At 36.1% G+C, this 27,999-nt stretch overlaps 1 protein-coding gene across 1 annotated transcript in view; it reads left to right on the top strand.

Annotated features, from left to right (window-relative positions):
* Positions 1–337: 337 nt before the first annotated feature.
* ARHGAP24 (Rho GTPase activating protein 24) overlaps positions 338–27,999 on the top strand; it is a 661,374-nt gene continuing 633,712 nt past the window's right edge. The window contains exon 1 of the mRNA XM_019829276.3: positions 338–354. The gene's annotated coding sequence lies outside the window, so the exon portion shown is untranslated. The remainder of the gene's footprint in view (positions 355–27,999) is intronic.

The following is a 27,999-nucleotide window of genomic DNA, read 5'->3' as shown; positions in this document are numbered from 1 at the left end:
AAGTCTTTTGGTATTTAAATAATAACATATAACTTAAAAACTATTTTCAAACATACACAAAATCATATCATGTAGCTGATATGGAACTACTTCCCACAAAGTTTTTATATAAATAAATATACATATATTTATGAGAATGATGTTCTGAAACTATGTTTCCAGTAATAGAATGCATAAGACCTAGTTACTGAATGCATAAACTGTATAAACATATGTATGTGATCTAGTATTGACCCATTAAACCAAACACATTTGTTAAGATTGAATCAGTAGCAGAAAATGTTTCAATATTTTTTTTTCCTTTTTAGAATACTGGCTGAGTTGGGTCTGCTGCTTATAATTCTGAAGTGTAAGGTAAGAACATGAGTTGAATACCTACCATATACCAAGCATCTTATATAAATAGTCTAGTTTAAAATTTATAATAAGCCTAGGTTACTGTCCCATTTTATAGATGAGCAAAGTGAGTATCATAGATGCTTATGCCATAGATCCTATGTTTGTTGTTCAAATTTTCAGAGTTAGTCAGTGATGAAGTCTGGTTTTGAAGCCAGGTATGTTTGAGAATAATTGGTAATAGATTTGGCCCAATAATTTCTCTTTGAACTTTAGCCATTGACCAATTTGATTTGTATACCCAGGTCCCTTTGATGATGTAGTAAACAAAAGCAACACATTATTGCTGAAAATATATTATTGTTACAAAGAGTTAACAGGTACCGTAAAGGAGATTATACCATTATTATGTATAACCTGGGTTTATGCAGATTTGTAAAGAATAATTTAACATATGTCTCTTATGTTCTTTTAATTTCTTTTTTCTTTCTTTCCTTTTTTAAAAAAGTGGCTAAAGACAGATGCTGCTTTTCTTATGAGTGCTTATACATGTATAAAATCTCTAATTAGGTTTTCTTAAATATTAGCAGTTTTTTATCCAGTAGAATTTGTCAAGAAGAAAATAGAACAAAGAATATTTATACCATTCTTCACTTATACATATGAAAAATTAAAAGTAAAAGGTATTTGACCTGATAATGGATGCCTGCTAACATTTTGGAAACTTTTCTAATAGAATGCAAAGTTACTAAATAATAGAGAAAAAATATCTTTCGGTGACATGTCTGAAGATGGTAACAGTGAAAATTTTCTTTCTATATGGAAAACAGTTGACATTAATGCAGTATATAATGAACATTTTCAAAAGATGCCAAGTGAATGTAAATTAGCTATAACGACACACAAGGATAAAGCCAGCCCTGAAGTTACAGATGAAAAAACCATCTATTGGATTCCTTTGTTTCCACAACTATTATAGCCAGGGAGAGAGAGGTCACACTGAATATTAACAATTTATATCTCACCCCCATTTGTAATTAGAAGGTTACCAGCCACCATTCCCCAATTATCTTTCCAAGTGGTACACCATCTTAATATGTCAAATAGAATTTGTAGATGCAGCAGTAAATTAAAAAATAATAAAAATTTAAACTTAAATTAAGATTAAAGAGAGAGAGAGAGAGAGAGAGAGAGAGAGAGAGAGAGAGAGCTATTTTGACCTGAAGAGGGGAGCTCCAGTGCCAGACCCATTCCCTGGCATTGACCCAGAGACAACAATCCTGGTGGCAGAGCTGTGCTTCATTTAAATATTTTTATTATTTATTTTTCTCTTGAAAATGTATGCTGTGCACATGACATCAACTTCCAAGCATATAAAAAGCCATTCCCAAACATAAACCTTTCTTTTATTGTCTTGTTTCTATTTCCCAGAGGCAACACCATTGCAGTTTTTTGAGACTTTATCCAACTTATATATTTATTTTAAACAACGGAATTTCTGGAATGCTCTGTCATGCATATGTCCCCATGAAACACATTAAGTACACTTTCCTTTTCTATTCTGCACCTTTGGCTGAAAATTAAAGTTGCCTGGCAATTCTGTCATCGCATGCTTAATATGATATGTAAATTGTTGGCATCTTTGCCCTCTGTGGCCTCAGCTGCCTGAGAACTCCCACAATAGCAGCAGGATGAATGACAGGCCACATCCAGTAGCATGTGTTTAATTTTCAGTGAGCTACCATGAGAAAAAAGAATACGTCTTTGTATTTAATGAAGGCTCAATATGCTTATCCTGGCATTATATTACCTTTCTGGCAGCTAGGTGATTGAAAAAGAAAATATGTGTATTTGTGTGCCTCCTTACACAGTTGTCATGTATGTAGAGAGTGATTGAGGGCTTCTACTTTAGGAATTTATGAAAAATTCCTGTGTTCCCTGGGAAGCAGAAATCTGTCTCTACTGTGCCTTTCCACTGTCGTCTTGGTGGTGCTATAAATTCTTATCTCCTTAAACTGCTTCACTGAAGCATAATTGGCACACAGTAAACACCACATATTTAAAATACTTAATTTGGTAAGTTTTGACCTGGGTATAAACAGTGAAACCATGACCACAGTAAAGATGATGAACACATCTGTTACTGCTAAACGTCTCCTAATGCCCTTTGGAATTTCCTCCCTTTGCCTTCCCCAGCCTATACCCAAGGACTACTCTGTTTTCTTGAACTACAAATTAGCTACCATTTTCAAAAACTATACGTAAATGGAGTCATATACTGTATATTCTTTTTCGTCTGGGTTTTACTCAGTGTAATTATTTTGCATTTCATCCCTGTTGCTGCATGTATCAGTGGTTCACATCTTCTTCCTGTTGTGTAGTACTCCACTGAATAGATGTACTACAATTTGTTCATCCATTCACTTATTTAGGGATGTTTGGGTTGGTTCTAGCTTTTAACTCCTACAAATAAAGCTTCCATGAACAATTATGCTCAGGTCTTTCTATGGGCGTCTTCTTTCATTTTCTTCGGTAAACGCTAAGGAGTAGGATGGGTGAGTCATATGATAGGTGGGTATTTAATTTTTTAGGAGACTGCCAAACTGTTTTTCAAAGTGACTCTACCATTTTACATTCCCAACAACAGTGTATGAGAGTTCTAGTAGCACCACATCTTGCCAACCTTTGATATGTTCAGTGTTTCAGTTTTGATAATTTTAATAGGTATGTAGTGGTAGCTCATTGTGTCTTTAATTTGCATTTTTTCCAATGACATATGATACTGACCATCTTTTCATGTTCTTTTTTGCCATCTGTATCTCTTCCTTGATGAAGTGTCTGCTCAAACTATTGCTTTAATTAATTAATTCAAATTGTTTTTGTATTTAGTTTTGGAAGTCATATATATTCTAGATACAAGTCCTTAATCCCATATGATTAGCGAATATTTTCTGTATGCAAGTATTTTCTCAACCTATGGTATGTTTTCATTATCTTTACAGTGTCTTTCAAAGAGTAGACATTTTAATTTTTTCTTCAACTTTTTTATTTTTTTTATTTTTTATTTTTTATTTTTGGGACAGAGAGAGACAGAGCATGAACGGGGGAGGGGCAGAGAGAGAGGGAGACACAGAATCAGAAACAGGCTCCAGGCTCTGAGCCATCAGCCCAGAGCCCGACGCGGGGCTCGAACTCACGGACCGCGAGATCGTGACCTGGCTGAAGTCGGACGCTTAACCAACTGGCCACCCAGGCGCCCCTAATTTTTATGAAGTCTAGTTCATCAGTTAAAAAAATATGGGTTATGCCACTAGTGTTATATCTTAGAACTTTTTTCTTAGGTCAAGGTCACAAATACTATCTCCTATGGTTTTTTTTTTAGAAGTTTTTAAATTTAGGTTTTACATTTAAGTTTGTAATAACTTTTGAGTTAATTTTTATATGTGGGGTGAAGTTTTGAGCATAGTTTATTGTTTTGCCACTAGTGCTACCCTGTCTTAATTACCGTGGCTTTATACAACTTTTGAAACTCCCAAATCTAAGTCTTCAAACTTTGTTTTTTTTATGTAAAGTTGTTTCAGCTATTTTGGTCCTTTTCATTTGCACATGAACTTTAGAATCAGTTTATTGATCTTCATAAGTAGGCATGCTATACTTTTGATTAGGATTACATTGAAACTGTAGATCCATTTGGAGAGAATTAACATCTTATCAATGTTGAATCTTTTGTTCCATGAACATGGTAAATCCTCCCATTTGTTTAGGTCTTCTTAATTTCTCTCAGCAATACTTTCTAGTTTTCAGTGTATAGATCTTACATATGTTTTGACAGATTTATTTCTAAGCATTTATTATTTTTTAGGTTATTGCAAATGGCACTAAAATTTAATATCTGATTGCTCTTTGCTAGTATATAAAAATATAATTGATATTGATGTATTTTTCTTGTATCCTTCAATCTTGCAAAACTCACCAATTAGTCCTAGTAGCTTTCTGTTAGATTCCATAGAATTTTCTACATGGTCATTGTGTCATCTGCAAATAAAGATAGTTTACTTATTACTTTTTAATCTGTATGCCATTTATTTACTTTTCTTGTCTTGCCACACGTCCTAGCACCTCTAAGACAAATTTCAATAGAACTAGTGAGAGTGGTCATGCTTGCCTGTTTCTGATCAGAGAAGGAAACATTAACTTCCCCTTCAGTTTTAAAGATATTTTTGTTTTAGTATGACAGTACTTTAAAGGCAGCACTCCACTGTCTTCCAACTTGTATTTTTTCTAATGAGAAACTTGTAGTCATTCTCATCTTTGTTCCTCTGTGTGTGCTGTGTCTTTTTTCTCTGACTGCTTTTAAAATTTTGTCTTTATCATTATTTTAAGCAATTTGATTTTGATGTGCCTCGATAGTGTTTTTTGTTTATTTGTTTCTTGTTTTGGAGGTTAATAGAGATCCTTGGATCTATAAGCTTATAAATATATTTTAAGTCAAATTTGGACATTTTTCAGTCATTGGTTCAAATATTGATTGCTTCTGTCTCCACTCTTCTTTAAGGACTCTACTTACAATTACATCATACACTTCATAGGCTGTCTCGTAGTTCACTGATGTTCTCTTCATTTGTTTTTGTTTTTGTTTTTCTGATTCATTTTTGATGGTTTCTAATGCTATGCCTTCAATTTTACTAATCTTTTCTTCTGTAATGTCCAAATCATTGTTTATTCCATCTAGTGTATTTTTTACCTCAGATATAGTAGTTTTCATCACTAGAAGTTTGATTTGCATCTTTTTTATATCTCCCATGCCATTACTTTTTATAGATGAGGAAACTGAAGCACATAGAAGGTAAGAAGTTTGCCCAAGATTCCAGAGCTATTAAGAAGTGGATACCAGGGATACAAATTTAGGCAGCCTGATCCCAAAGACTTCATTTTTAATCAATGTGTATATTCTTTTTTTTTAAATGTTTTTAATGTTTATTATTGACAGAGAGAGAGAGAGAGAGAGAGACAGAGCATGAGTGGGGGAGGGGCAGAGAGAGAGGGAGACACAGAATCTGAAACAGGTTCCAGGCTCTGAGCAGTCAGCACAGAGCCCGACGCGGGGCTCAAACTCACGGACAGCCAAGATCATGACCCGAGCCGAGGCTGGACACTCAACCGACTGAGCCACCCAGGAGCTCCTCAATGTGTATAATCTTATTTTAAATGGTATATCACTATCCCATACTATTCTTTTCCAAAGCATTTAGAACGATTGTCACTTAAAAGAACATAAAAATTGTTATTTTTGTTGTTGTAGTAAACTATCAGCAAGCTGCAAAACTTCCTCAACTTTTAAAACTCAACTTAGATGACAGTTTTTAAAAATCTTCCCAATCCTTCACCACCAATACAGGCATTTCAAGCCTTTGTTCTTCTGTCTATAATGGTATTATAGCATTTTGTAGTTGAATTTTGAACTCAATATTCAGTTGAATATTGAATGGAGGGTAGGTTGTTTGGTGGACTAAGTAAATATTTAGGGCATGTACAGCCTATTTTATGGTCAGTGGTTGAAGTGCTGACAGCAATCAAAGAAGGTCACCAGATACTAGCAAGAAGGATAGATAACGTGACTTCTCAGCATAGGTGATGTACCATGGATAAGGACTGGGCAGTCTTCAAGGGCTACCTTGGCTCCAAAAGGCTTCTCGGGTTGTTGTATATGGTGACACTACTCCAGAGGGTTCCATTCATGTCAGTATCTATGTGAATAGTAATCCCCTAGAATTGTGGAGTCCATAACCATCACAATGGCATGCAGCTGCTCTTTGAGGTTACCAGGTATATTACAGAATAAGATGACTTAAATTGGAACTCCACTGGAGGCAAGGTGGCCTCTGAGTACTAATTCTTCTTTCAACAGGATTCCCTGAGGCCTCATTACACTGTCTTAGGCTCTACAAACCTATCATCTCTTGTAATTAACTACTTCCTTTCCTGTTTACTTAATTTCTTCTCTTTCAATCGGGGGATGTTTTTCTTTTCTTTTTTTTTTTTTTTCAACGTTTATTTATTTTTGGGACAGAGAGAGACAGAGCATGAACGGGGGAGGGGCAGAGAGAGAGGGAGACACAGAATCGGAAACAGGCTCCAGGCTCTGAGCCATCAGCCCAGAGCCCGACGCGGGGCTCGAACTCACGGACCGCGAGATCGTGACCTGGCTGAAGTCGGACGCTTAACCGACTGCGCCACCCAGGCGCCCCAAGGGGATGTTTTTCTTCTGTCTTTGGGACAGTAAATTCAGGTCTAATTCATTGGGTTTCTCCTTTGCCCTGAGTCCCGTCAGAAGTTAGGCTTTTGAAACTTAAAAATATTTATATTTTCTACAGTAAACCAGTTTTCCTTGAAGATTATATACTGCAAGATCAGATTATTGCACAAATGGAGGAGTGAGTCAGAAATACTGGAAAAGTGAGAAGTGTTACTTATTATTTCAAACACATTTGTCTCCCCAAATAGACCATGAACTCCTTAAAGAATTTACCCTCAAGGGTAAGGAACATGTTTTTTATAAACAAAGATATTGGATTTGAGTGCCATACAGATTTGCTGCAAGGTACATTTTCAGTTCTTTCCGTTTCTCATTAGTTGCTACTACTTCAGAGGAATTCTGTTCTATTATTGCATTTTGCAGAATTTTATCCCATCCCTGTAAATGTGTTGTGTACCTGGCTAATAATTTATATCCGTGCTACAGAAGTGATTTAGTTTATAAGACTAAATTAGTTTCCCTAATTTTAGTAACTATTATATTAATTTTTCTCCTCTAACCCTTATTGTAGCTTATAACTATTTAAATTGATTACATTCCATCATGCAAGCCTCTCAGATTCATGTCTCTGAATTTTGAACAGTGGATGACCTATCCCAGTCTTTAATATTAACTATCAGGATCCTCACATTTTTTTGTGTGTGTTAAAATGATCTATTCCATATTTGCATAGGTGTTAGGTAGTTATACTTAAAACAATAGAGGCAAAGATTTAATGAGTTGGTATTCATTTTATTTTGTATATTTGGAATTACAGTTCATACCTAAAATGTAATTTAGTGTTAATTATGTACAAATTAGAATATGTAAAAATAGTAATTAGTTGCCATCACCTGCTGGCTATAGACACAAATCAACACTTAAAAAAAAATCTCACCTGAGCTTATTATTTGCTTTCTTCTTTTTTTAAAGATTTTTTAAAAGTTTATTTATTTTGAGAGAGACACAGAGCAAGTGGGGGAGGGGCACAGAGAGAGGAGACAGAGGATCTGAAGTGGGCTCTGTGCTGACAGCAGAGAGCCCGGTGCCCGGTTTGAACTCATGAACCATGAGGTCATGACCTGAGCTGAAGTCAGATGCTTAACTGATTGAGCCACCCAGACATCCTGAGCTTATTATTTTCAGTAGTAAGAACTATGGATTCACGTGGTGTAGACTTACCTTCTAGTTTCAGTTGTCGAAGTTCGTTTTGTGACTTTGAGCAAATATTTAACTCTTCCAGTTATCTGTTTTCTTGCCTTTATGATGAAGGCATTGGATTGGATCTGTTGTAAGCTCACCGCTTTGCTTGAATGTCAACTCAGGTAAAATTATCCTTTGAAACAAATAAAACAAATTTTATTGATTATGTATTTAATCAGGAAATTCAGTATCTGTAAAAATATATGTACTATTTCTTTTATTATTTCTCTGTGAATAAAGAGTTTCTCTTTTGAATTAAATTTCAGGAACTACATTAAAATGCTATCATGAAAAAGTGTTGAGACTTCTCAACACTTTAAATGAATTAAAATTTATTTTTGAAATTGCTATATTTAGCCTCTTTACTAGCTTTCTAAACCACTTAACTGAAAATGCATTGTATCATATCAGGACTCTTGATATTGTATTCTTCAAACCAAGATTTTCCCATTGCAAATGGGAAAAATAAGCAGTGTTTTTAATCTAAAAAATATTATTCCCCAGGCCTCTTATGTTGGAACATATGATTTTCATCAGCCACTTTTCTTCCTCTTGCCAATGGCCATAGAAGTATTTTATGTTTTATTTATTTAGAAAACAGCCTGTCACATACACATTGCCACCTGCTGTTTTTTTTTCTCCTATATTCCACACTGAGCAGATCGTTTCTTACATTGCTTGCCCAGTAATTTCAATCAACATATTCTTCCCTAATAGCCAGACCCAAGGAATAGAGCTGCAAAATATTGATTAACAAGTCATTTCTAAAGGCTGAAAAATAGTAGAATTTGGCCCTCTCCAAGCCCCATTTCTGGGCTCCACCAAAAAGTTAAAAGGGCCAAATGTGGTCTGTGGATTTCAAAATGTGCATCAATATACTCTGTCATTTCTCAGATTCCAATTTTGAGAAAATTGGGGAATAATATTTTGGAAGCTTCAAGTAGTCTGTTACAGGTTGACAGGCCTAACTAGCCCCAGATAAAGAATATCAAGCCAGATTCCTAGAACTCCATTGAATTTGAAAACCCAGATTGACCTAGAAAGGACACAGCTTTCTTCGAATTTGGACCAGTGTTTACATAGGACGGCAAAGTTCAATGGGCTCATACAGAAAAACTTAAAAAACAGACCACAAAAATATCATAACTGTAATAAAATTGCAAACAAAAATTTTCTAACAGTAACTATTGGTCCAAGTAATAATAGTATTTTCATGACAATGGAGTGTCTTAACAGATTTAGCAGAATTTAGAAGTACCGGTCATTAACAAGTTTAAAGTATTATTAAGTAGCTGAGTGCTACAAGGTGAGAAATATTTATTGCTGGTAAATTAAGTTCACATTTATAAAATGCATTACCATTTCATCCTGCTTGAGGCTGATGTGGTAGAGATATGCTATATATTCTCCAAACCTCATTTTATATCTCTCTTAGGCACAGAGATAGACTATACTTTCCAGTCTCTCTTTCAGTTGGGAAGCATAGTCATATGATTGAGTTCTGACCAAAGATGTGGGCAAAAATAAAATATGCCCAGTAGAGGCCTGACACAAAGCTCTCTTATCATCCTTCACATCCTTTATCCATTCACACAGCCTTGAAGGAGGATTCAGTGGAAGATTTCAAGGCTGCAGGGAATAATAGAGACATTAGATTGGAAAAGCAAAAACAAAACTTGTTCTTTGAATTGCTGCATAGACTAGAGCCATGGCCACTTTGACATTCTGGTTAGAATTGTAAAGTGAGTAAAAAATTAATTTTTACAGTGTTCAGCCAGAGATTTTGGAATTGTTACTTATGGTAGTTTAGCTTACCTTCAGCAATACAACTTATTGGTAGATTTGCCATTCTTCCTAAATATTGTGCCTACCATTCAGAAATCAACTGTGGGTTTTTTTTTAATGTTTTTATTTATTTATTTACTTAAAAAAATTTTTCAGGGCGCCTGGGTGGCTCAGTCGGTTAAGCATCTGACTCTGGCTCAGGTCATGATCTCATAGTTTGTGAGTTCGAGCCCTGCACTGGGCTCTGTACTGACAGCTCAGATCCTAGAGCTTGCTTCAGATTCTGTGTCTCCCTCTCTCTCTGCCCCTCCCTGGCTCATGCTCTGTCTCTCTCTGTCTCTAAAAAAAATGAATAAACGTTAAAAAAAATTTTTTTTGAGAGACAGAGAGACAGCATGAGTGGGGGAGGGGCAGAGAGAGGGAGACACAGAATCTGAAGCAGCCTCCAGGCTCTGAGCTGTCAGCACAGAGCCCAACGCGGGGCTCAAATCCTGAGATCATGATCTGAGCTGAAGTCGGATGCTTAACCGACTGAGCCACCCAGGCACTCTTATCTATCTATGTATCTATCTATGTATTTATCTATCTATCTATCATCTATTTTTGAAAGAGAGAGAGAGAGAGAGAGCGTGAGCAGGGGAGGAGCAAAGAGAGGGAGACAGAGGATCTGAAGCGGGCTCCACACTGACAACATTGAGAGCCAATGTGGGGCCCAAACTCATGAACCATGAAATCATGACCTGAACTGAAATCAAGAGTTAGACACTTAACCAACTGAGCCACCCAGGCAACTCAGAAATCAACTGTGGGTTTTGAAGTTTTGGTTCAACCAACAATGGCAAATAGATTTCACCTCATTGGACAATTATAGGATTGATTGTGGAAAGCTGAGGGGTTAACCTTTGCAGAACTTTGAGGCTATGTTTAAATTCAGTCAGAAAAAAGCCCAGATTCATAGTGATTTTTGTCTTGAGCAAAAAGAGAAGAATGGTGTTCTGGATGCTATATATTTGAAATCTCTGGATAGGACAATTAAGTCTTTAGAAGGCATAGATAATGGAAAATAGTGAGAGAAGCCCAGTTGCAGTCAAAGTTACTTTTCTTATAATAATCACATAATTTACAACTGAAACTATGTAATTATAGCCCCAACTCTAAATCCTAGCATAGGGCCTGGATCTTAATTTGGTAAATTTTGGGAGAATGAATAAGTAAATAAACAAACAGGAACTAAAGGTATTTGCCTGAGAAGAGGAAATTCTTTTAAAATACGTTGTAAAGAAAGGGTACATATTCACACATGGGTGTCAACTTTTGGATTATTTTTTATGCAACAATTATTGTAACTTGAGCTCCATGAAGACAAAGACTTGTCTGCTTTGGTCAAAGCTGTACAACCTGACACCCCTGGAAGAGTACCTGATACACTGGAGGTGCTCAATTAAATATTGTCGAACTAATCAAATCCAGTTTATATTAATCTTTTTTTTTTAACATTTTTATTTATTTTTGGGGTGGGGGCAGAGAGAGAGAGAGAGAGAGGGAGAGCAGACTCTGAAGCAAGCTCCAGGCTCTGAGCTGTCAGCGCAGAGCCTGATGTGGGGCTCAAACACAGGAACTGTGAGATCATGACCTGAGCTGAAGTTGATGCTTAACTGACTAAGACACCCAGGGTCCCTGAGTTTGTATTAACCTTATTCTGGCTATGATGTGTTTTCCAGAGGTAAAGGTCTTCCTCTGCTGTGCTTACAGTTGGCAGTACCTGTGTACTTGACACTACAGGTCTTGTAGACAGGCTGTTTAATTAGCTATTTATCCATATCAGAAAAATGTATTCTTTTTTTTAAGTTTTATTTATTTATTTATTTATTTATTTATTTATTTATTTATTTATTTAGAAAGGGAGAGAGAGGCAGGCTCGAACCCATGAACTGTGAGATCATGACCTGAGCCTAAATCAAGAGTCGGACGTTTAACCAACTGAGCCACTCAGGCAGGTATTATTCTTAATGTGGAATGAGATTTAGAATCAAATTACAGAGGCTACATTTTGTGCTTCTTAGTCTCTGAAGTAAGTATTCAGTTCTGTAAGCAGAAAAATGAAGTATTTGATAACAACATTATGCAAACACATTACCGGTCCTTCCTGGCAATTTGTGCTTCTGAATTCAATAAATAAAGAAATGTGTAAAAAGTACCAATACACATACTTCCAGTGAAGGTTTGGTTTCCCCATCTGCTTTTTCCACAATTTCTGAAGCATTCTAAATGCACATCAATCATGATATTTTTTCATACTGGAAAAGAGTAAAGAAGGCTCAGTGCTAAAAATTACACGTGGGGATGTGTCACGGGTTTGCAGTCTGTGTAGTTGCCCTGCCTTTGGGTAGTGCTCTTAAAATTCTTAATCACTTTTGACAAGAAACCTCACATTTTTCAATTTATACTGCACCCACAAAGTAGGTACTGGCCCTGATCAGGTGGCATTTTTTAAACACAACTTCTAGATAACAGGGCATTGCCTGACAATGACCAGGTGCCCAATAACAAAAATTGCTTTTAGAGTAAGCAAATGGGTGAATGAAAATGTTTCAATAGCATATCATAAAATACAAATATGTGTATCAAACACTTCAGCAGAAGAGGTTCTTATTCAAACTAGAAAATGAAGGCAGGAAGAGTCAAGAGTAAGAACAGGTCAGTCAAGTTCTTTTCTTTCCAAATCAACAAGAGTAAAAAGCTGAGCATAAGTTCACTGCCTATAAGACAAGCAAAATAATTCATTTCTTGTAACAGTAAATTATTATTTTTTAACTTTTGGTATTTTTTATGGAGTATTTCCTACTCAGAAACATTCAAGGGTTTATAGAGGATCCATTGAAAATCATTTTCTATTACCAAATTCAGACAGGCTCCCTTTAATTTCAGTGAATATTATTTCTCTAGTGTCATGATACATTATGAACAGTTACTTGTGATTTTTGATGGAACTTTTTCTCTATGAAGCCCAGTGTTTAAAAAACATGAGCTTCCTAACCTGCCCAATATTTGGCCACATTTTGGCAGGAAATAAACTCAGAGAGGTTGACATTAGATCAATAACAGAAGGAAAAGTAACCTCAAGCTTTTCAGTCCAACCTGAGAAATTTACATTCATCGTGTAGTGTAGATGTGTTATTTGCAACACAATATCATGCATAGTTTTATGCAAATTCTAGTTCATACCAAACAGGTTAAGTGTTGGCATAATCATCTTCCAACACTTTTTACACAGCCATTGAGTGTAGCTCTGATCTAAATGTCATGGATTTGCTTAGGTTGGGATGTGGTCTATTTGATGCTTATTCAGCCATATTGAGAGGCTGATAGTTCTGCCATTGTGGCTTGCCACTGCAGTCCTGGCCATTGATTGAGGTGACTTAGGTAATGAGTTTGGTTATGTTTCATATTTATTGTTTTTGTCTAGCCTAGAAGCCCATTTTTGCAAATGCAACGGTTGTGGCTGTATGACTAAATACTAAATTTAGGATTTATAGTTAACTTCTCAGTAATTTGCCTGAGACTAAGAAAGGTGTATCTGATTACTTCTGTTAGATGCTAGTTAATAAATTGTATTCTCACTAGAGAGGTATAATTTCTTCTGGAAGAAATAAAAGACTTGATGGCTTGATGGCTAACCTGATAGCAAGTTCCCAGTCTATTTTGGCGCTACTGACAAACATTCTACTTTCAGAAAGTAGCACTTTCAGATTAAGTTGAAATATTGGCATGCAGGCTGACACTACTAATTTCATTTTTAATGGAGAAAAAATTAGCTAAAATGGGATATTGATTTGATTTTGAAGCTGTATTTCCTTGCAAGAAGTTGGTCTCATTTATTACAAATTAGAAGCTATTTAGCTGACTGCTATACCTATCAATTTCCTCTCTAATGTTTTTAAAAAAATTAATGAAATATGAATACTACATTTCAAGTTTGTGATACACTTTAATAGGGTCATTAAATATAGGTCTTTTATTTGGAGTTTTTACAAAAATTTTAAAAACTGGCACATGTCTAAAAGTTTTAGAATGTCAATAAAAATTTTAATATGTTATTTTAAAGTATGCATATGTAGTTTTCCTCATTCCTCTTTTATTTATTCATCATTTATATTTATACTCAATAATGCCTAAAAAATGAAATATACAAAAAAATTTAACTTTATTTTTACTTGCATCTGTTTATTGCTCTGTAGATACATTAATTAATGACATTTGTTTCCAAGAGCTAATAGGAGTCATTTTTGTCTCCAATTCTATATCAAACAGAACAGAAAAAAAAATAGGACTCAGAATCAGAAAAGACAGCAATATGGTATTATATGAGATTTTGAAGAACTCCCACTGTGGACTGAAACTACAGGCACTGACCATGTAATGATGCAATCACATTTATTTTATGGGAACAAAGGATACTAATGAAATAAGGAAATTATTCTTAAACAAGGCAGACCAACACAACTTCTCCCTTTCCTATAATGCCTCCAAATGTACTTTAGGGGATACAAATAATAAGTAAATTCTTTTATGAAATTCATTTATTTTTAATTTTAATTTAATTTAATTTAATCTTATTTTATTATTATTTTTAAATTTAAATTCGAGTTAGTTAACTCGAAGTGTAGTATTGGCTTCAGGAGTAGAACCCAGTGATTCATCACTTACATATAATACCCAGTGCTCATCCTAGCCATGAAATTCTTTTTTTAGGAATCCCACTGCCTTACTTTTGATAAGTATGTTTCTCTAATTTGCTTCAGGAGAGATTAGGTCCTTTGCAAAAACTGTTCAAAAGAAACATATAATGTTATCTGTCCGTAGGTCAAGGCCTAGAGGTATTTTATCATGGTGGAGTATATAATTCATTTTTACCAAGGCAAAAATCATACACCAGGGAAAATAACACAAGATTTAATATACTTTTTTGTTCCCAAGTAGGAACTCTGTATTAAAAATTCCCCAGAGATAGTTTAACTAGTCAGGAAATCTCCTTATCATCTAATCCTTAATCAGCAAGCTAGAAACATCAGCCTCAGGGCTCAGAACCATTTTCCTTAAGTGGGCAGAAAGTTCAAGAGGGTATATATAATAACCAAATATTGTTTGAACTTTACTTTTCATAGGAAAGTTACCATATATGAAACACTTTATCAGTTCTGTCTCTTGGTTATCCTGAGATATCCTTCTTACTATTATTTTACAAATCAGATGAGGAGCTCCTCCCTTACCTACAATGTGGAACTTGAGGATGTGGGAGGTTAGGGGGTTGGGGAGCCATAGGCCAAATGGCAGAGGCTGTGGAGAGGTGGGGACTGTTATGCCTAAATGGTATAACCCCTGCTACAGCACCCACCTATACAGTATTGGGCAAAGCATAAATCCTCAGTGAAAGGCAAACTTCATTGGGCCTTTGGGGACACATTCAGTAAGTAGCACCCTTCTCCCCAGCCAGGATTGTGAAAAAGTTGAGAAATAAAAGGAAAGAAAAGTAGCAAATAGAGGCATAATGTGTATGTATATATATACATATGTATACATATGTATATATGTATATATATATATATATATGTATATATATATATATATATATACATATATATATATATATATATATATATTTTAACTTATAGAGCTGGGTTGAGCAAGTGGCTTTAGGTTTAGTAGCCAAATGAGCTCAGTAATTGAAGCCCAGACATATTAGATTTCCTGGCCCAATCAAAGAAGCTAAGGACCAGGGCAGACAGAAACTTGGAGGAGGAGCAGAAATCATGCCCTCCATGTATATCTTACTGTCTAGAGAAAGAAGGGTGAGGCTCACTGTGCCCATTCCAGTTTGTTCTTCCAAGATTTATTAATCAGATTTCTGTCTCCACTGGGCTGGATTGAGTAAAAGGTGCAGAAATTCTGGTCCTCTGAATAGGAAAAATCCTGACGTCAAGAAAACTTGGAGACATTATTCACCTCTAAAATTTATTTATTTATTTTTAAGTTTGCTTATTTTGAGAGAGAGAGAGAGAGAGAGAGAGAGAGAGAAGAGAGAGAGAACGCAAGAGAGTGTGTACATGCAAGAGCAGGGGAGGAACAGAGAGAGAGGAAGAGACAGAATCCCAGGCAGGCTCTGAACTGTCAGAACAGAGCCCTATGCAGGGCCCTGATCTCACTAACCATGGGATCATGACCTGAACAGAAATCAAGAGTCAGATGCTTAACCAACTGAGCCATCCAGATGCCCCCCTTCTCTAAAATTTATTTATAAAGGGAGGCAGGAGTCAGAACTGTCTATGACATGATAGGCTTTGGATCTCATAGGAAAGATGGTGGGTATTTATTAAGGAATTTTAATAATGGAGGTAAAAGAAACAATTGACTTTTAGAAAGCTCATTCTAGAATGGCATACACCGTAGACGATAAATGGGGATAGGGTTTGGGGAAGAGAACAGGTCTGGAAAGCAGGAAGCTCATTTAGGAGGCTTTCCCCATATTAGCTAGAATTATGACCACAAATGTTGCTAAAAGATTAAGAAAAGTATGCTTATTTGATGTACCACAATTGTAACCACAGATAGTGGAATTCATCAAAAATCAACTTCTACAGGGGCACCTGGGTGGCTCAGTTGGTTAAGTGTCCAACTCTTGGTTTTAGCTCAGGTCATTAACTCACGGTTCATGAGTTCAAGCCCCGTGTTGGGCTCTGCACTGGAGGTGTAGACCCTGCTTAGGAGTCTCTCTCTTTTCCTCTCTCTCTGCGTCTCCCCTGCTCACTCTCTCTCTCAAAATAAATAAATAAACTTAAAAAAATAAACTCCTACAATTCATTGTGATTTTTAACCTATGCTCTCTTTCGTTGTAAGTATAGATTAATGTCAAAGTATGCTATTTCTAGGACAGTTTCAGTTCTCTGAATAGACATAGCTAAAGAAAGAAAAATGATCCAATGTACTTCAAAATACTATATGAATGACTGAAAGGGGCCAAGAGAAAAAGCACTGATGCAGCAAATATTTTTAATCCTTGCTTTGAAAGGTGTAGAGAGTTGACACCTGAATTTCCTGTGCTTTCATCTGATGTGATTCTTAGAGTGATGTTCTTTGTGTAGAGTCCTCAATGTAGTTATTGCCTGTGATCATGACGCCTATCAGCAGAGATTGATGGGACCCTCATGCTGGATACATTAAATACATGTAAATTATTTATTTTTCCTAGAGAAAGCATTTCAAATTATTATTATTTCTTTGTTTATTAATACATAATTGTTCTCTTCTATCTTTTTTTTTTAATTTTTTTTCAACGTTTATTTATTTTTTGGGGGACAGAGAGAGACAGAGCGTGAACGGGAGAGGGGCAGAGAGAGAAGGAGACACAGAATCGGAAACAGGCTCCAGGCTCTGAGCCATCAGCCCAGAGCCTGACGCGGGGCTCGAACTCACAGACCGCGAGATCGTGACCTGGCTGATGTCGGACGCTTAACCGACTGCGCCACCCAGGCACCCCTCTTCTATCTTTTTTGAGAGAGAGAGAGAAAGAATGTGAGCATGCTTGCACATGTGTGAGTGGGGAAGGGCAGAGGCAGAGAGAGAAAGAATCTCAAGCAGGGTCTATGCTCAGTATGGAGCTCAGTGCAGGGCTTGATCTCACAAGGGTGCGATCATGATCTGAGCCAAAATCTGGTGTCAGATGCCTAACTGACTAAGCCACCCAGGTGCCACATGTAATTGTTATTTCATTAAAAATATTCTCTTTAAAAATTCAAGCTGTATTGCAAAGAATAAAGAAGAAATTAAAGTAAAAAAAAAGTGCTCAAATTTCACAACCAAAAAATAACCAAAATTTAATAACATCATTTCAAACCTCTCTCTCTCCATATATACAGATATATTTTTAAAGGTAATCTTAGAAAAATAAATGGATGACGCTATACATTCAGTTTTGAAGCATTAAATTTAACTTTAATTACATTTAACAAAAGTACAATCCTCTTAGATAAAAAGGAATTGCTGAATTATCTGAAGCAAAAGGCTTCAGATGAATGTTTCTCTAGGACACAAGAGATTGATTGGGTCTTTAAGTATCTCCCTAAAGCTAAAGAATAATTAAAGTTAGAGTAGTCATTTATTCCTTTGTTTGTTGATATTTAATTCCATGTTTCTACTTTAGATAGTACCATGAAAGTGAAGAAACTAATTGGCAAATTCACATTTTCTTCTACTTCCTTGCTTAGGCTTATATGTATCTTGCGTTTTCTTCCTGAATCCTTTATGATTTGTTTTTTAATCCTTGTAATTTTATAACTTTCCCTAAATATAGTATCTTAAAGTTGCTAATTTTGCATCAGATTTTTATATCAAATTTTCCAGGGACACATCTTAATTTCGGTGACTGTCTACTTTTCTCACTTGCTTCCTGGTGAGCCACTTCAATCTTCAGTTTTAATTTTTATTTCAATAATGTTTTCTTCTGTGATACTTTTGAATTTTTTCTGTTCCACTTGCTTTGTTTTCTACATTACAAACACGGATTATACATCAGATCACTTTATCTCTTTCTTATCAGTAATCTTTATAATTAGTTTTATTTTGTGTGATATTTTTATGCTTAGTTTCTGCCTCTAGCTTTTTTTCTTTTCTTTCAATTTTTGGGCACCATCAGCTCAATTTTTCATCTTAAAAGGGATATTATACTTTTATTTTTAAATCATTTTGAATTATTTAAAAATTAGTGAATGATTTGTCTGAACTCTCCTTCTCTGTATGGATTTTTCATGGCTCTCTCTTAGTTTTGAAGCTTTTGTGTAGAGGTTCCGGAGGAATTCCTTTCTGTTTATATTACTCACTTTTTAAAGATTTGAGTACAGTTTACACACAATGTAACATTAGTCTTAGGTGTACAACTTAGCGATTTGCACTGGATGCAAATCGGGGTGGGGGTTCCCTTTATTACCTTGTCTCTATCTCTCTTGCTGTTCCATTGGTATTCTCACTATCTTTGGTTGTTCCGTAGCTGTTCTGTCAGCCCTCAGTTCTTCAGGAGGAATTGTTCTATTAACAGGTGTAATTTGGTATGTTCCATGGAAGAGGTGAGTTCAGTCTTCCTATGTCACCCTCTTGAAACAGATCCTCTCTACTCACTTTTGATGAGACCAGTTATTTGCCAAAAACAAAAATAACGAAGGAAGATGTGGAGGAAGTGGGTGCCAGAGAGATACATGCATTTAAAAATGAGACTTTTGTGCTGTTCTTTGACCAAAAGAGGAATTTGGTTGTCTCTCCTATTCTGTGAGTGTGATCCATGGTTCACACATCTCTTGTCTGTCTCCTGGGTTCCACCTTGTATGCGATGTTGTCCATAAGCAGTTTTTAAAATAAACATTTTTTTTTTTTTTGGATTTGGAGAAGCCGCAAATGAGCTTTTTTTATAAGTTGTTCTTAACTCTTAATTTCAAACACACACATAAAATCAGACAACAATTGCATTGTGGTTTGTGAGAGGGTTGGATAGAAGAAATAGTGGCAGCTGGGAAAGACTTCAACGTATTTCCTAATTGTCGTATTTATAAATGTGTATTCCTCCAAATTGCTACAAGGACATTTTTTTCCTCCCCCTCAGTTTAGGGGTAAAAAAACCCCAAAAACCTTTCATGCTGACTGAAGACAGACTGTGATGTGGATGCTTATTTGTCCTTTCCAGGGCCTGATTTTTAGCCTTGTGTAATGTGTAGTTAATGAAGTCACACATCTGAGACCAGCAGTGCCTAGCAACCACTTGCCTTTAATTCCCAGAGAGCCTAGCATTCCCAGAGCTGGCAAGGCAAACTAATAATGGCCTGCTGTAGATTCACTTTTACCGAGTTCATCAGGACCTTGATTGACATCTTGAAGGAGGTGAGAGGGAGCCAGAGATCCCAAGAGGTGAAAACTGGGATTGCCTTTCACTGCTCTGCAGGAAAGTTTCTCCTCCGAAATGGTCAAGTTACCACAGAGTTGTCATGACTATCAAAACTCCCTTTAAAAGTGAGCTGTTTGGGGAGGTCCCATTCTTCTGTTTAACATTCTTTTCTCTCATTTCTATAATTACCATTTAAATTTTGTGAAAATGTCATCAGAGAAGCAATATGCTGTAAGATTAAAAGGTAGAGAGTGACTTCTCCAGGAAATGATTATTGACAACTTCATGAGGAAGGGAAATTTATTTTTGTTTCTTGCTAATAAAAACAATACGTGTCTTTGTGGAAAATTTTGTCGATACTAGAATGTATAAAGAACAAAATAACATTCATTCAACATCTCATTCTTTAGAAGTACATGCTTTAATATTTTGCTATGTTTCTGCTCAGCCTTTTTCTGTGGGCATATATCTTATACATTGAAATTAAAGTGTCTGTACAGTTTTGTAATGTGCTGGCTTTTTCATCAAACATTATATCATAAAAATCTTCCCACATTTTATTTTTTAAGAAACATAATTTTTAATCTCTGAATTATGCTCTGGAATAAATGTACATATCACAGTTTATTTGATTTCCCTATTGTTGGATGTTTATGTTGCTCCTAGGTTTTTTTTTTTTTGGAATTATAAATAACACTGCAATAAAATAAAAATAAAAAATTGGAGAGGCATAAATATTTACTTGAGCTTTGTATTTTTTCCTGAAGGCAGATTTTGGACTTACTGGCTCAAGGAGTATGAATATTTTAAGCCATTCTAGCAAATATTTATTATTAGGACCTGACACACATTTATTCCAACTTTCTACCTTGTCTTTGTGATTTAGCATTTGGTACTAGAAGGATTTGCATGTTCCTAAAATGTCATTAGACTTACATATATTAGGCATTTCATTGGTACTATTTAGAGTTGTGTGTGTGTGTATGTGTATAAGTGTGGATGTATGTGTTTGCGCATGTAATGACGAAACCAGTGTTTGTCAAACTGTTTTCCATGAAGCATTAGTTCTTTGAGGTATTAAAGCATGTGCTGAGGGGCAAAAATGGTTTACGTTCATTAAATGCTGGTCCACCTGCTGTTTATGTTTGCTCTGCCTAATTACTCACCCATGGATAACCCAGCCCCAAATGAGCACCTATAAATTGTATGGAAGTGAACACCCCCTTTCTGTGCTTTATTGCCTGCAAACAACTGTGCCATGGGGCTGGAGACCTGAAATATTGGTCTTTCTAATAGGGAATCTTTTTCAGTCTAAGGAAAGCCAGGTGGCAAACAAAAATTTTGATGCTCTCTGATTTACCTAGTGTGGAAAGAGAAATGGGATGAAAACAAATATGTTTGAAGGCCACTTAACTCTTTCAGGGCACAGAGAGGCATGTGGCCCACTGAGATTAACTGAATGAAATCTCAAGGGCCCGGGGCCTCACAGTGAGATATGTAGTGTGTCAGTGTGTCTTCCTCATATTTCTTTTCACATATTTCCTAAAAAATTCTTGGTTCCACCTACGGTAATCCAGATATTAATCAGTGCTTTTGCAATTATGTTTTCCCACATAATAGAAGGGATTTTCATTTTAAACAGACAAGGGAGAAGATCAAGGATGCTGTCATTTAGAGGAGTTTTTGGTCAACTGGTAATATTTTTACTTTTTTTCAGTTGCCCAGAATGGTGCACTTGTATATGTTTTGATGTAAGCATGTCTTAGTTTTTATTACAGTTCAGAGAAGGTGGCTATTGGCAGAGAAGGTTAGAGAAGATGGCTGTTGGCAGCTATAATATTCTTGTTTCTTTCCTCAGGGGACTGGTTGGAGGCATTATACTTGGTTATTTACAAAAATCTTACAGGTAGTGGCTGCCAAGAAATTAAAGATATAATTATTTAGAAAACCTATTAAATACTTGTGACACATATTGTTTTACACTTCCTCAAAAGCAAAGATGACTATTTACTAAATAATTTAAAATAATACCCTTATTAAAAACACCATAAAAATCAATCAGACCTTTGTTTTAACCAGCAACTCTCCTTATGTATTTATAATACATTTGCATTAGCTATAGAAACCAAAAAAAAATTTATTTTTTTTTTCCTTTGCCAAATTGGTTCCAAAGTTCCAGCATTAGGAAATAACAACAGGGTTAGTAGATGTTCCATAAAAAGGAAAACTGTAGTTGAGGTAGTGTAAAGTTCTCAGAGAAAACTTGTAGGAAAGGAAATTATGCACAATATTTTACTAGCTTCTTGTCTTTACAGGCGATGAGATTTCTCTCCTTTATATTTTTAAATTTTTAAAAAGTTTTTTAAAAGTTTATTCATTTTGAGAGAGATAGAGAAAGGTAGCAAGGGAGGGGCAGAGAGAGAGGGAGAGAGAGAACTGTCATCATGGAGACTGACGTGGGGATCAAACCCATGAAATGTGAAATCATGACCTGAGCTGAAACCAATAGTCCGACGCTTAACTGACTGAGCCACCCAGGCAACCCAAGATTTGTTTCCTTTAATTCCCACTCTTTGATCCTAGTTCTACTCTTTGGAGCTACATGGAATATGTCCAATCTTCCCCCGGAAGTAGCCCTCCACTGATTTGAGAACAGTCAGCATGATTTTCAAGAGCGTGTCACATTGCCACAATTGCATATATATGTATGCACATATGCATGTATGCACATGCACATGTATGCCCATGCACTTCCAATACCATGTACACATTGATATAAAATTTGTCATGTATATTTGTATTTATAAGTTTTGTTAGCACTGCATGCTATTAGACAAATGATACCATTTTAGATAATTATTACTAGAAGTATTTTGTATGCCTTTGTCAAATCTTCCCTTTTCCCTTTTGTCCCTTCTCAGTCATTAAGAGGACATAGATGTATTCTACACGTTTCCATTCATTTCTGTGAGTCAAGGTGTAGTTAGAGGAGTCAGGAATAGAAATTTTTCTTAAAAAAATTTTTTTTAATGTTTATTTTTGAGAGAGAGAGAGAGAAAGAGCGTGAACAGGGGAGGAGCAGAGAGACAGGAAGACACAGAATCAGAAGCAGGCTCCAGGCTCTGAGCTATCAGCACAGAGCCTGATGTGGGGCTCAAACTCACAAATCGCAAGATGGTGACCTGGGCCAAAGTCGGACGCTCAATTGACTGAGCCACCCAAGCGCCCCAGGAATAGAAATTTTTCTAATTCTCTGATGGCCCCTAGAAACCAAACTGTTAACTCTTCTCTCCTGTCCTTGAGAGACTTCTTGACTCATCAAATCTTTTTAGAATCTGAAGACTGGTATTCAGTCTTCAGATAACTGGTATTCAGTTATTTCCTTCATTGACTTTGTGTTTAGAAATGTCTGAATATGAAGCTTAGAGGTAAATTACAAGGCACACTTCTTCACAAATCCTCCTACAGATGTGGGCAGTTCAGTTACCAGAGATTCAGGCAAGAACTACTGATTATTTTGGGGAAGCCCAGCCCCATCAAATTGGGCACAACTCTTTTCTTACTCACCTGCTGCTCCCATTTGATTGTACTAAACCGGTATAAAAGTTTCAGACCTCTCTGGATTTCATAAGACTGCCACTGGTTCTGATTTTTAGGACAGGCAATTTTTGAAGGAAGTTTCAGCTCCTAACAACTCTTTGAAGTTAAATAATACATGGAAGGCACAGGAATTGTTTTTGAATAATTTATGTGATAATATTCAAAAGGAAGAAGGTCATTTGCATCAGAAATAGAGGTCAATGATAGCTCAAAACGTCTGCAAATTTAAAAATTATTAAGAAATTACCAAGAGAAGACATTTACATTCTTAGAAGTGTAACTTAGAGAATCAATTGTGTTGGGGTCAATTTTATGTGATTATAATTATCACTATAATCTTATAAGTTACTCAAATGTACAAAAAATTGAGAAGGCTGGGTATGTACCCTGACTTAAAAGAAAAAGGATCTTTATGTAAGAATGTAGCAACCTTGTAACATCAATTTTGACTTCCTTACCAACTCTTGGATATGTAGTTATTAGTGGTAAGCTAATTCTCCTCACTCGTGGGACCAACTCTTGGATATATAGTCATTAGTGGTAAGCTAATTCTCCTCACTCATGGGACCTGTGAAGGGAGCCCTCAAGGTAACTTGACTTTGCTCCTGGATGTCTGGGAATTGTGGCAGAGACAGTTGAAAAAAGATTAACATCATGGATCATACAACCAGACTGCTTGAATTCAGATCCTGGTTCAGTCACTTATTAGTTACAAGTTTTTGGGCAATTAACTTAGCCTTGCATTCATCTATAAACTAGAGCTAATAATTGTGCCTATTTCTATAGGATTTTTTTATGAGGAGTAAATGAGTTAATATTTGTAAGCTACTTGGAACATTGCCCATGGTTAGTGCTATATAGGTATTTATAAAATAAGATAAAATAATAAAATAAAATAAAATGAAAAGACTGGCAATCTTCTCTGTCTGAAAAAGACTTGGGTGTAATGACCTGCAGTTTCCACATGTTTAATAAAAACTTTTTCTTTAGTTTTGGAGTTAAGTCACCAGGTGTGATTTTGTGTTACAACTTAGCTCTCTCCTACCAGGTTATATCTCCTGGATAAAGTTGTCTAGGTCCATCATCACATCTAGAAAGAGACTGACACAGAAGGGGTTCGATGTATGGTGCTCAAGTTTCCCATTTTCACAGTCGTGGAGAGCTAAGGTCTGGCCTACAGGCACCAGGATATGCCTTTGACGATTAAATAATAACTTAATATTTATTAAATATATTGTGGGAAAAGATTTTTGGTGCTGATATCCAATCTGATTATTTTTTAACTGATTATTTGACTAAATCAAGGAACTAAATTGGCTTGGTTTTTCTGGGTAATGTGTAGAGAACTAATCTTAGAGAATGAGTTATAATCAGTCCAGTAACAGTGTTGGAAATAGATTTAAGAAATTTTGAAATTAAATCCTGTCTTGAATTTCTTTCTTATTTTTTAAAGTTTAATTAGAGAGAGAGAGAGAGAGAGAGAGAGAGAGAGAGAGAGAGAAAGAGAAAGAGAGAATATGAGCGGGGGAGGGGCAGAGAGCGAGGGGGACAGAGTATCCAAAGGGAGCTCTGTGCTGACAGCAACAAGCCCGGTGTGGGACCCAAACCCATGAACTGTGAGATAATGACCTGAGCTGAAGTCAGATGCTCAACTGACTGAGCCACCCAGGTGCCCCTCCTGTCTTGAATTTCTTGAGTATTGTTTACACTTTTGGGTTTGGGAATTTATAATTATTTAGATCTATAATAAAAATACAGATATAACCTTTTAGGCAGATATGGACAGAATCTGAAGGGAAATGTATACTATGAGGCTGAGGCAGTGGGAAAACCTATTAGAGATCTTGAATACTTAGCATTTTCTACATAATACATTGCCTTTAAATTATATTGACCCTCAAAGTTATATGCTCTTTGAGGAGTTTTCCATAGTAATGATGATATAAGCTTCTTTATCACTACTTTGCAAGTAAAGAATTTTTTTTCTACCTCAGAAGGTCTAAATAGCTCCATGGGAATCAAGTGTATTTTATCAGCCATGAAAAGTACCATATTCAAGAGAAACGAGTAACATCAGGGAGGAAAACAAAACAAAATAAAACAAAGCAAACAAGCAAACAAACAAACAAAAAAGCCCACAATAAAATAACTTCACTTACACCAGAAATAAAGCGATCATAAACAAGTTGAAGACTCATGAAATTCAGTGTATTAAACTTTATTGTGTTGTTGTTATTCACAATAACTTTACAAGGAATGGAATATATAATAATTAACAAATGAACAAGAATTAATAAATTATAGCTCTGGCCCTGGGAAAAATATCTTCTAATACAACCAGGGAGGCTGGCATACAAAATTAACAGTGTTTTGTGACATATTCTGTAAGAGAACTGTAAACCAGGGACCAGGAGAAACAGAAAGCCACGTTAGGCTTTACAGGGGAGACACCCATGAGCTGGGTGACATATGTCAAGAATAGTTAGAAAAAGAGAAGAATATGTACAAAGAATAGAGATGGAATGAACACTGAGTATTTGTGAAATGGGGATTGGCTTAGTTTTTAGGGAAGGCAGAGGTTGGGAGGGTAATTGACGGTGTGGCTGGTAAGGTAGGATGAGGTTAGGGTATAAATGGCCATGTATTGCCAGACATAGGATTTTGGGACTTATTCTATAGGCAATGAGAGGGCCACAGAAGTTTCTTATCACATAAGAATTTATGTTGCTAAAAGAAAACTCTAGCTATAGAGAATTAACTGGCATTTTCCCTATGATGTCTCTCATCCATTTAAGGTATGCATGCTTGTGTTAGTAAATTGTTTTTCATGTTTAAACTGCCAAAAAGAATGATAGCATATTTTTTTAATATTGCATTTTAAAAAGATCATTTTACACATTTGCAAATACAGTAAAACTTTGGATTGTGAGTAACTTGTTCTGTGAGTGTTCCTCAAGGTGAGCAAACATTCTAATAAATTTTAACTTGGTAAACAAGCGATGTATTGAAATATGAGTAGTGAATATCATGTGATCACAATTGAGCCAGTGGCTCTTCTCTCTCTCTCTCTCTCTCTCTTGCTCACTTGCTGCAGAATTGTGGGTGATTGTCAAAGCAATGTCATATTTCCATGCATTCATCAAAAGGAGGCAAAAACAAGTGTTATTGGATAGGTTCCTTGTTCAAAGTGCATGAAAAGAAAATGGTTCCACTGAGCCAATAGATAGCAGGGATTCCATTAGTAATAGTGAAAGTTGTCCTACACAGGGGCGCCTGGGTGACTCAGTCGGTTGAGCTTCTCACTTCGGCTTAGGTCATGATCTCACAGCTCGTAAGTTCGAGCCCCGTGTCAGGCTCTGTGCTGACAGCTCAGAGCCTGGAGCCTGCTTCAGATTCTATGTCTCCCTCTCTCTCTGCCCCTAATCTGCTCGCATTCTGTCTCTGTCTCTCTCAAAAATAATAAATAAACATTAAAAAAGAAACTAGAAAAAAAGAAAGTTGTCCTACACAGTAACCCTCCTCTCTATTGTCTCCCTCACACTAGGTATGAAGGTTTTCAGTGGTAAGTGCAGGTTTGTTTATTTTTTTATATTTTGTATTTTCTTTATTATTTTGTTTTATATTACAATATTGTAATCATTTTTATATTAATATTTTTGGGTTGAGGAATGAATCATCCAAGTTTCCATTCTTTTTTATTGGAAAATGCTCTTTGATATACAATTGCTTTGGATTACAAGCATGTTTCCAGAACAAATTGTGCTTGCAAACCAAGGTTTTACTGTATTGACTTTTTTTTTCTCTGCTCAATACTAAGAAAAATGGTATCGGTAGTTTAAAAAAATTTTTTTGAATGTTTTTATTTATTTTTGAGACAGAGGGAGACAGAGCATGAGCAGGGGAGGGGCAGAGAGAGAGGGAGACACAGAATCTGAAGCAGGCTCCAGGCTCTGAGCTGTCAGCACAGAGCCAGATGCGGGGCTTGAACTCACGGACTGTGAGATCATGACCTGAGCCAAAATTAAGAGTTGGACGCTTAACCAACTGAGCCACCCAGGCACCCCAAGAAATTTTCTACCATTTAGCTTTAAAATATTTACTTTCTTTTTCTAGATGAGGAAAGTACTATTTATCTACCTTTGCCAAATCTCTTAGAACTCTAACACAAGTAGGTTAAGTGGTACACTCTTGAGTTTGGCTCACGTCATTATCTCACTGTTGTGGCATCGAGTCCTGTGTGGGGCTCTGAGCTGGGTGTGAAGCCTACTTAAGATTCTTTCTCTCCCTCTCCTTCTGTCTCTTCCTTGTTAGTGCACATGCACTCTCTCTCTTACACACACACACACACACACACACACACACACACACACACAGAACCCTAGCACAATAAATTCTGTTGTTAATTCATCTCCTTCCTAGTGACTATTGTACTAAAACACTTCTGCTTGCATCATTTGGTTCTAGCAATCCATGGTCAATAAGAATTCTACAAACTTCTTTGCCAAGATGAATTTATAAGTTTGGCTCATTTCAAGTATAAGTAGGTAAGGATTCAGATTTATGGTTTCATCCTATCTCCATTTTTCTGAGTTTTACTTATGGCCAATCACGGTCCTTTATTGTGGCCTGAGTAGCTCTTTCCCCATGGCTATGCGATGGATCTTATAGCTATATTTCAGGTCTTTTTCTGATCTGTGTCTCGCATTTGATGTTACTTATTCTGAGGCAGTTTCAAAGCAGTCTAGAAGCTGGTGATCCTATTGGAAGATATCACCTGAATACCTAGAGTTAACAGAGCAAAGATTTGAAAAATGGTAGTGTCATAAGTAGACTTCTGTTATAGACTACCAGGGTA

This window comes from Felis catus, chromosome B1, assembly GCF_018350175.1.
Source record: "Felis catus isolate Fca126 chromosome B1, F.catus_Fca126_mat1.0, whole genome shotgun sequence".
Lineage (NCBI taxonomy): Eukaryota > Metazoa > Chordata > Mammalia > Carnivora > Felidae > Felis > Felis catus.
This window is presented reverse-complemented; position numbering and strand designations above follow the sequence as displayed.